The following is an 11435-nucleotide window of genomic DNA, read 5'->3' as shown; positions in this document are numbered from 1 at the left end:
AAGGGTTATGGATAAATCTAGTTTCATAATAAACCTAAAAAGAAGTTTTTCAAATCGTGAGAGAGCAGGTTCTAGGCTGCTATATACTTCAGAAAACATGAATATATACATGTTTTGCAAGAACAGAGTCGAAGTAAATAGAAAAAATAAATTGTATAAAATGTTGACTTAAATTTATAAAATTTCTCGAAATACTTCAAATTATCGTAATTTCACCCCCATTCCACTCAGTCTTACAAATCACAACATTAGGCAAACTGGCATTTGTGATGATCGTTACGAAAATTTGCCGAATTCTCCACTAAGAATAAAGCATTTTCATTAATATTGTCGTTATTCAAATTACCTACAGAGAGTTACTGATGAGATGTATTAAGCCTTCCAGGAATAAAATCAAAGCGTTTTATCTGATAAGAACTAAGGTAGTACTCTATAATGTAAGCTACACTATGGCACTCAGGACACTACAAGAAATGGGGTAGACTTTTGCAAGAGGTCGATGACATGAAGACTGCAGCTGATATTACATTGATGAGAACCGCTGGAAGCTATGGTGAATTTTGGAGGAGGCATTTGCCAGCAAAGATCAAATAGGGTTACCGAGGCAGTAAAAAACATCGTTTTATAATAAGTGGACTCAATGAATCTTGTACGTACTGTGTTATATGTTATTTAAGAAATCAACGTCTGATTATTTTAATTGATAAACTTTGAAACTACTATACCGATTTTATTAATACTCGTAACTACTCTGTAAATGGCTAGCTAACAAAAAGAATAAAGAAGATCACAAGGGCTAGGTTTTTAAATTCCTGATTTCTTTAACTGAATAAAATGTAAATAATATGCCAAATTTAATCGAGATCGGCGTAGTTGTTAATGCTAATAATCAAATATACAAACAGCCGAAGAAAGATACTTCTCAGTGTAGGAGGACATAATATAGGTATAAAGCGATAAAAGCAGTATATATACGTTATTAATTTATAAGAGCCCGTTGAATTGTACTTGGCGAACACAAGGCCGTTCAGTAATTACCAGCTGAGAGGCTCCCTATGTTTGTGACGTTTATTAATAGACATGCCGCTTGTCAATTTCAGAATTCCTATTATTTATTTCTTAGCTAATCAATGTAATAAATCCATTGACTTCTTTTGCTATTACTTTTTCTATACAACTAGCTCCGCGATTGATTACTCGTATTTTATGAGATATCAAAAGTATAAGGACAATGCCTAATCAGATGGTTAAGAGAATGATGAGTGATTCAGATCACATAATTAATCGGTTAAAAATAAGATCATTTATTTAAGAGCGCATTTGTTTACCAGTATGAATGAATACACTTTTATTGAACACCAAAGAAAAAAAAGTAGTTACAGAGATATACAAAGAGCAAGCGAGTACAATTTGGTGGCCAGTGGCGTTTACCAGTATTTATTTTGGTAAATTCTTACCGCTGAGTTTCAAAGTCTAGGTATCGTTTGGGCTGCTGGTTCTGGCGTTCTTCTGGCTTGTGTACAGTATCCACCAAACGGACCATTTTATTTGCATAGCTAGAAAATAAAAGGATCCTTCTGGACCTTACTGGTAGACTAGCTAGGCTAAGTAAATAAAAAGTTTCACATTGCTTAGCTAAGCTAAGATTTCAACGAAACTGTGTCTTTTGATGCATGCTAAGGATATGAGCTACGGGTAGGAGCTAAGTTTGTGGACACATATTACTCTCTGTGCTACACCACTTAGTATTAGTGGAAGCAGTCACGTCGTTTCCTCACCCCGCTCACTGCTTAGCTACGCTAGCACATTTCCAGTGGAAAAGCAGCCTTTACCAGACAAGTCAGCTGCCATGCAGTTGCGTGCATATAGGATATGTAAATACTTAAGGGTAGGCTTTTTATAACTCTCACAATGCCTATCCTTCAGTTTTATAACTCGTACTGGAGATTTTCTTCATTTTGTATCATCTGCATACCCTCTATGCACGCCACTGCTGACGTGGGCCCAAGATTGATAGGTTTTTAGTAGAAAAAGAACCAGGGAGCCCAAAAAAAATCCAGATGCTTGAGTCAGAAACCATAATGGTGAAGTTACAAGAAAAATCTTTTTTTTCCATGTTTGGAATAAAAATTGCTAAACAATAATCGGTTAGACAATCAGATTTCATAATAATTTCCCTCACAAAACATATGCGGCTTCCCTTATCATTCAACACGATGTTGACATAGATTTTTCCTTTTATGCTACGTCCCTGTTCATTCCTGATCCTCGACATAATGTTCCAACGCTCCCTTTATGCGCCCTTTTTTGTATCCTACATCATTAAAATCATTGCAGCCTGTCCGCGCTTTGGGAAGATTCAAAGAAAACCGCCAACTTGTCAAAAGCATCACCCTTCGCCAGTTCCCCCATTATGCAGTGGCGTAAAAGGTTTTTTGTATTCATTGAAGTTTACCCCACCTGCGTTAGATTTCTTTACTTTTTTTATTTGGTTCTAAGCCTTAATGACAAAATAGAACTCTTTTAAATACTTTTACGTGTGTTTGTTCTGCATTTAAGTTAAACAAACGGTTTAAAAGTATAAAGTCTAGAAACATATTCATTTAATATAAAGCCTGCTCTTGTTTCAAAATTATAACCTTATTTTAGGGGCGTCACTCTATACCAATATTACCAGTATTAAAAACTCGAAACTCGAAAGTGTTTATTGTGTTTGGCTCAATGGCTGGACCGATCATGACGATATTTTGCATAGATATCTTGATGTCATTAAATATACGTGTGACGGCCGATTGGCGCAGTGGGCAGTGACCCTGCTTTCTGAGTCTAACACCGTGCGTTCGATTCCCACAACGGGAATATATGTGTGTGATGAACATAAATGTTTTTCAATGTCTGGGTGTTTATTTGTATATTTTAGGTATTAATTTTTATTATTCCTAAATATTTACTCATCTTAGTACCCATAATACAAGCTAGGCTTACTTTGGGGCTAGATGTCGTGGTGTTTTTGTTATGTGTGTGTTGTGTTACAGGGAATTGGATATCATTTATTAATCACGAAAATGTAGGAATAAAGTGATTATTTACATTACATTCGTATTTTCTCTTTTATTTATACGAAACACACAGTTACGTAATCATGTTGGAAGAGTCGCTGGCCAAAGCCATATATAAAACAAACACCGCTTTGATCAAAGCAATGTTCTAATAACCTTATAGCTTGATATTTGTTACAGTAATTCTATACGTAATGGTTAAAAAAAAAAAACCTGGCTAAGTTTGTTGTTGGCTCTTCTGCCATTTTGTTCTGCGCGTTTGGAACCCTCCTTTAGTTTTAAGTTAACGAAACAGATATCACCATCACTAAAATTGGTTGCCTGTAAAGTCGGTATACGGGCGAAAGTTTTACGTGACAACGACTTTGAGTGGTAAAATAATTTTAATGTGAATATTCATTCGTATAGTAGGAAGAAGGATGAAATAATAGTAACAATTTAAAACATTTATTTATACAAAGAATTATATTTAAAACATTAATTTATACAAAGAATCTCGCACTGAATTTCATATTAACAAAATTTTATTTTTACCTTTACACATACATACGTATTTATATACAAATATACATACAATAACTTGCAATACATTTGCGTACAATGAAACAGCGTTTACTACAAAGGGACGCGTGCCTTTCACTTTTTATGTCTGTCTCTCTCGCTCTTAGGCGGGCTAACCATGCCCGAGTGGAAGGGACGCGTGCCTCTCACTCGCTCTCATTGTGAGCGCATAACGTGAGCGGAGCGTAACGCAGTTTCTTGAAGTGTCACCCGGCAAACCAATTTATAAGACGTTGTCACGTCAAAATATAATAGATCCCAGAAACTGGCATGGTAAAGTATTATATTATAGCATAAAGGACTAAGTAATCAATAAAAAAGCTTGGGTGTGAATTATTGCTCTAACCAGATTGCTCTTCTAATAATTTTCAATGACAATGTGAGATGGTGATAACAAAAGGAACACCCGGCTAAGTTTGTTGTGGGCTTAATTTTAAATATTAGATTACAATTATTAATTGTACTAAGAATGCTCGGTTCGTAGCGAAAGGTGCGTAGAGGGTACATTGCCGATGATCTGTTTGGTGGATTTGAGGATTGATGAAGGATTGAAGAAATAATATATTACACCATACAGATTCTCCGGCTTTTCGCGGAGTATGGCAAATTAGCTTATAATAAAGCTTAATTTTCATAATATACCTCGTAGTTATTTCATATATATATTTTTTTTATTTATTTATTTACTGTCTTTGAACGTGTAATGTACGCATAATAAGTGCCATCTATGGGCCTACGTGAATAAAGATATTTTTGACTAAGACTTTGACAAAAGTACAAAAAAGTTTACTCTTCTTAATTCAAGCACAGACCTAGAAACATATACAAAAATCTAAAATATGGGTTCTAGGTCCAAAGAGAATTCAAAGGATTGTAAATTTACTATTGCGAGAGTAACCACGAGTATCACTGAAGAAGGAACTTTGAAAACTAATACGACCATCGATCATAATACTATCTCGAGGACGAATTATATCACTATAAACTCGCGTCAGTTGACTGAGTAACTATAAAATATCTGAGAACATAAATTGTGTTATGATATAAAAAGGACCCCACTTCTTAGGTTGACCGTTGAAATTGGGACCGTAGCTCAGAATTGAGACCTATTTTATTTCTTTATGGTTTTTTACTAACTGTTCATAAGGAACAAAATGTTTATTAATTTTTATAGGGCCCTAACCCATTTTATCCTCTACTTCTTCTAAAAGATATAGTTTAAGCATAGGTTTCCATCGCCCAGACTCAACATCAGTGCTTTATAAGCTTTCTTATGAAATCAATCTTGTTTTTGACTCACTGTTCGAAAACTTGATCTTCAGTCACTGAGGAATTTTAGAAGGATACTAATAGCTTCTCCGATGCTGTATATTTCCATTATTTTCAAATCAAATTTATGAAAACGTGAACAAACAGGTAATATATTTCATATTCCGAATAAAAGTAGAAGATATTTACCAAGATTACTCTCACAAACATTGGCTGTATCGCAGATTTAAATTTACTATTTCTATGACAGCAGCGAATTGGACGTCCGTTTTCCGCTACAAAATAGTGGTTGAACGTAATTGGAAACGCCAAATCAAAACTATACTGGGCTGCAAAAAATAGATTCTGAAAGTTCTGCTACGTGTTTGAAAGGATATTAGATAGCGAAAATTTTTTTAGATTCTAAAAAAAAAATCTTGGCTCAAGTTTTAGTCAATTTAAAGTTCACTTATATTTTTCTCAACTCTTATTGCAATGTTTGAAATAAGTTTTATTTATCTGAACGAATTATGAACTGCCAATATACGAACGATGAGAAAGTCATGTTTTTGACTATTATTACCTGGTACTACCTGGCTGGCTACCTACTTGGTACCTGACACCTAACTTTATTTTGAATTTTATAGCTCTCCTCGTGACTTTACATTATAAATCTTGTAAGCGACTAACAAGGAAGTAATAAATCAAAACGTTGCACAAAAAGCAGTCGGATGGCTTGAATCGAGTGCGAGTCACTTTGCAAGTCTGATTTTATTCGTTTGTCGATTATTTTTTATTTCACCTAAACGCAATTATATGTTCAATCCGTGTTTAATAAAGGCTCTTTATACCATGGTGCCAACCACCAAAAGCAAGTTACATGTAGGTATGCAAAATTTCGTTAAGATCACCTTAACGATTGAGATAATTGTATTGAGACAATTGAACATAGGTAACAGACTAACAAACAAACAAACATGGCAAGGTTGCTTGGAAGCATCCGGCTCCGCTTTCATCTCTCAGAAGATTGAAAAATTAATGGTAAAATATAAAACGTAAATTGTTGATCTTGGAAAAGAGCAACTGCTGAGTTTCTTGCTGATTTCTTTGCGGTAGAATCTGCCTTTTGAACCGATGTAGAGAGATAGTAGAGTCACTACAAATAGACAGACTTAATGTTACAAAAGTGCTTATACTGTAAGCCTAAGTGTACTTTAAACAGACACACTTTCGCATTCATAATATTAGTAGTGACTAGTATGAATTAAATTGTATTTTTACCTGTAAGTTGATAATGTTTAGTTTTCAATGACAATCGTTCGTTATTAGGTAAAGAAAATAACAAAAAAAAAACCTTTTCAATTTCACGCTAATTCATAGTTACCTGTCAGGAACTTATCATGTATTAAACGACCGAACTATAGTTTAATTTGGACTAGCAGACCGATGAGTTTTCCGTAATTTCACGCCAATTCATAGTTACCTGTCAGGCACGTATCATGTATTAAACGGCCGAACTATAGTTCCAATTTGGGCTAATAGGCCAGATGAGTTTGTTTTACCTACTATGGTGGAAAAACAAGGCCCAAAATTAAATGGTGCCGATCGCCACACGTTCCTGTCATTACTTAATTGAATCGGCGTGAGAGCGTGAGGTGTCAAGTGTCTAGTAATACATGACTATAGGTCATCAACACTTCGTTGGTGACGGTATTTTGAGTAATATGTTTCTATATATATATAGTAAATACAATAGAATGCAGAACAGACCGGAGTTTCAATTTGGCGGTGATTCACCCCGGGGCATCGGAGAGCACGTAAAGATGTCGGTCCTGGGCCTGATTTCTTTGTCCGGTCATGTCGGAGCTGGTCCCGGACTACGAGAGTGAGGGTATAGAGAGTGCACCAGTGTTTGCGTACACGCTTGTGCACTGTAATATATCCCGCGTATTGGGAAAAATCTCTCTGTAGATTAACCACCGTGACTGAAATCAGTCAGAGAAACTGTTATTTCTGTACAAGAAATTTTCACCGTTATTTCTGTGGGACTTATAGACCAGGGTCGATAATTTTTTAAACCAAAAAAAAAATAGTAGTATGAAACCCATTAGAAAAGGATATATTATAAAAATGAAAGGAAAAATAATTTACGGGCGATCTGAGGTCGAAAAGGGGATGGGGGTGAGTTTTTAAGGGTAAAAAACGTTTTTTCTCGATTTCCAGCAAAACTAAGAGTCCTATCGAAAAAAGTCAAACGGCCAAGTTGTAAGTATACAATAAAACCAAATTTGGTTAGTTACGCTGTAATTTATTTGATTGATAATATTTATTTTTTCACCTTATTTTGAATTAATATCGAAAAAGCACCCTAAGTTTCAATCGAAAATTCACCCGTCAAAATATCAGCTTTTTTCAAAAAGTTGGTATGCTTTCCTGTATGCTATACGTTCAATAAAGTGTTCTCCTTCTTCTTCTTACTTTCAATTCTGGTGACGAACTATAGAAAGAAATGCGAAAGCTTTATTATTTTCTCTGCTCCGCTCCATTACAATCGTCCCAGGGTTATGCGCAAAGACTCTATTTGTCCTAAGACCTACACAAATGTACCCATGAAAATTCGAAAAATATTAATTTATATCTATCACAGGTTATGAAGCATTTTTAATATGTTTTTTTTCAATTATTGTGTGGTAATAATGATTACTACATTCGTTAACTTAAAACTAAAGCAAGGAGGGTTCCTCGATACAATGTAACTCATTTACCTGATTATTCAACTACATTATACTAGGTACTATTATAGCAGCATAATAAATGTAGCTCTAAGCTCTAATAGCATTACGACTTGGCAATGGCTTTAATGTGTGTTATGAATGGGCCAAGTGAATACTAGGAATTGAATGTAGCTTAATCAAAACTATTGATTCAATGTACGCCGTTAAGTAATGCTAACGTAGCATGATATTTTTAATGGAATGGTAACTATTGCGATGTAAACAAGTATTTTAATTAATTAATATTCCTATTTCCCTTCGAATAAAGCAAGCATAACTTGTGTGGTATTTAAAAACCTCGATAGTTTTTGTTTTCGTAGCTTTAGGTTTAAGTTGGCGAACGAAGTTATCACCATCTCCTTACAATTATGTTTTTTTTTTTTTATATTTATAGACGAGCGCTTGACTGCAATCACACCTGATGGTAAGCGATGATGCAGCCTAAGGTGGAGCGCGCTTGCCTAGAAGATGCCTATTCACTCTTGATTTGAAGGTACTAATGTTGTAAGAACGTGGGAAAATGGAAGCTGGAAGAGCATTCCAGATCCTAGCGGTGCGAATTAGAAACGAAGATGCGAAACGCTTCGTACGCGTCCGCGGTATATCGACCACGTAGGGATGCAGATCCTTCCGGTGCCTCGCGGTTCGATGGTAAAAAGGCGGGGGGGAACTAGATCAAATAGTTCTTGAGCACACTCTCCGAAATATATACTATAGAATACCGAAAGGCAGGCAACCTTGCGACGATGTTCCAAACTCTTAAGTTTTTTATTGGCTAGGTCACCGATGAGCCTTCTAGCACGGCGATCCACCGAACCCAGGGCATCAAGCTGATACTTGGCAGAGCCATCCCATAAATGGGAACAGTACTCCATGCACGATCGAATTTGAGCTTGGTACGAGGTAAGAAGCTGTTCAGGTAAACATATATGTAAGAACGCTTCATAAGTGCCTGTGATAGGTGTGTGGGTGTGGGATATAAAGAAATTTTGAATTTGAATATAGGTGCGTTTTGAACAAAGTCAATGACAAAGTCAAAAATTCTTTATTCAAGTAGGGGCAATGAGTGTCACTTTTGATGGCTACATTACATAAGAATGACACAGTAGTGAGATGATGGCGATAACCATATTCGTAAAATATAAACTAAAGCTACGAGGGTTCCAAAGGCATCTTGGTCTAAGAGGTAGCCCACAACAAACTTAGCCGGGTGTTTTTTTTGTTATCACCATCTCACATTGTCATTTAAAATTATTAGAAGAGCAACCTCGTTAGAGCAATAATTCACACCCAAGCTTTTTTATCGATTACGTAGTCCTTTATCCTATAATAGGACTTTTCTATAAGCTTACGAAGTTTTAACCTACCGTACCACGAAGAGTTATTGTTAATAAGAGCTTAAACTCTCAACGAATTGTAAGTTTTAGTGATCTTTTATAACCACGAGGCTCAAACTATTAAAGTTTTAGTTTCGTGTTTATAAAAGGTATAAACTCAAAACTCAACACAGGCGCATGAGGCTTGACCCCTGCGCCTAAGGTTAATGGACACAAGGCGGAACGTTGCAGGGCGTGTTCCTTGTATGCCCTGTAAAGAGTTGCTGAATTAAAAAAAAAAAACAAAACAAAAAAAAAACTATCACAAAATACCTTTCAAAATAATAACTATTATTAACTTTTAAGGAAACAAAATCCCCAGGTAAGACGAGCAAGTTGTTTTTACAATACCCAGCGCACGTCTCACTTTGCACCACAAATTTTTCCCAATTTCCCATTTTATTTTCTAAGAGTTCACCTCTTAGAAAATTAGAGGTAAAATAATTAACTGCTGTATGAAGTGACTAACAATTTGTTCGAGAAACCAATCTAAAGTGGAGTGGTTTTTGATGCTTCAATCTGAGTTTTATATTGCAACGCTTCATGCGTTCTTGTTTGAGGAAACAATGACTCTAACAAACAGACAAAGCGATCCAACTTATAGCCCCCCCCTCTTTGCGTTTAACAAACTATTTTAATCTTTTATAAGTTTAATCCGCGGGTATTCATTTAATTCAAGCTGCAGCCAGTCTTATAGACGGTTAAAGACATCTCTTTGTTAACGTTTGCATTCGAAACCATGAAGTTTTGGAGCTCTTAGCTTCAATTTGAGCCATTGAAACTTACTTTGGTCATTTAAAGTTTCGCCCGTAATGCCGAATTACAGGGATAAAATGGAAGGTAATATCTTAGAGTCATCTTGCCGGAATCTCTTTTCTGTACATATTATTTCAATAATAATGACTTTCAGGAACTGTTCGTAATGGATAAAGTTAAAAGAAATCTGAATGATTCCAATTTCGCTCGTTATACGAGTTCTCAAATATTGAATAAATATCCATATAAATAATTGTAGTATAAACAAAAAGCACATAAATATTTGGTACAACATTTTGAAGGCAGTGTCAATTAAAACTTAAAAATTTCTGTATATTAGTTTATATACCGTTCTCCTTTCTGCGTGTAGCATAAGAGGACCTCCAAACAACGACCTCTCTGGCACAGTGTTTTTTAAGTGTAAGGTCCTGGTTTTGATTTCCGGCAGTAGCAATTTGGGAGTTTATCATTTCCGATTTTTTTCAGGTATGATCTGGAGAGAGAGTTGGCGACGAGTTACCACCCTACCGACAATGACGTGCCGTTAACCGTTCCAGTACGATATCGCGAAGAATACCATAACAGAACAGAAAGCCATACCTCTAACAGGTTAGCCCGTTACCATCTTAGACACTCTATCTATCATCACTTATAAGTAAATAAATCTTAATATATATAAATCTCCGGTCACGATGTTTGTCCGCGATGGACTCCTAAACTACTTAACCGATTTTAAATAAAATTTGCACACCGTGAGCAGTCTGGTCCAACTTAAGAGATAGGATAGCTTAGGTCTTTAATTATAGTCGCAATTTTATTTTATTGCTAATTATTTGTCTATAATAAATTGCCAGTCACATGTTATATATATACTACTATACTCATACTCAATCTCAAATCAAACGCAGACGAAGTCGCGGGCAACAGCTAGTATATTATAAGGCTGGTGAGATTGCAGAAAAGGGTTAACTTGTAGTTGAAAAATAAAGTATCCAAGCCTCTGTACACGTACAAGGAATGTTATTAATTCTTAGTGATCATAATCATCATTATTATTACCCCATCATCGGCCTACTAGGCACGGCACATAATTACGAAATTCAGAAACTGCGTACCAACAAGCGCAGTGGGCAGCGACACTACTGGAAAATGCTTGTGTGATCAACATGAATGTTTGTTACTGTCTGGGTGTTTATCTATATATTATAAGTATTTATGTGTATTATATTCATAAAAATATTCATCAGCTATCTTAGTACCGATATCACAAGCTACGCTTACGCTGGGGCTAGATGGCGATGTGTGTATTGTAGTATATTTATTTAATAGAAAAAAGTTTCACGCTCTTTGTTCACCCAAAAAGCGCCCTACGCGCCTAACGAAAATTTTTCACTTCAAAAAAGTCGGAAAAAAGCTCAGGGGTAGTTTTTCATACCCAACTTGTGTAGCAGGTGCGCATTTGTCACCGTGATTCAATAAGTGACAGCAAGATAGAACAGAAAGGGAAACAAGGAAGTGGCGTGATGTGAATAACGTAGGTGTTCAATTTGTTTTAACCCAAATAAATGTCGTTTGATACGCAATAGGGAGGCTAATCCTATCATTACTTTATAGCCAAACCAACTAGTTCGAAAAGAAATACCCACCCTTAAAAAGCATCA

This window comes from Pararge aegeria, chromosome 5 (assembly GCF_905163445.1).
Source record: "Pararge aegeria chromosome 5, ilParAegt1.1, whole genome shotgun sequence".
In the NCBI taxonomy this organism is placed as follows: Eukaryota; Metazoa; Arthropoda; class Insecta; order Lepidoptera; family Nymphalidae; genus Pararge; species Pararge aegeria.
This window is presented reverse-complemented; position numbering follows the sequence as displayed.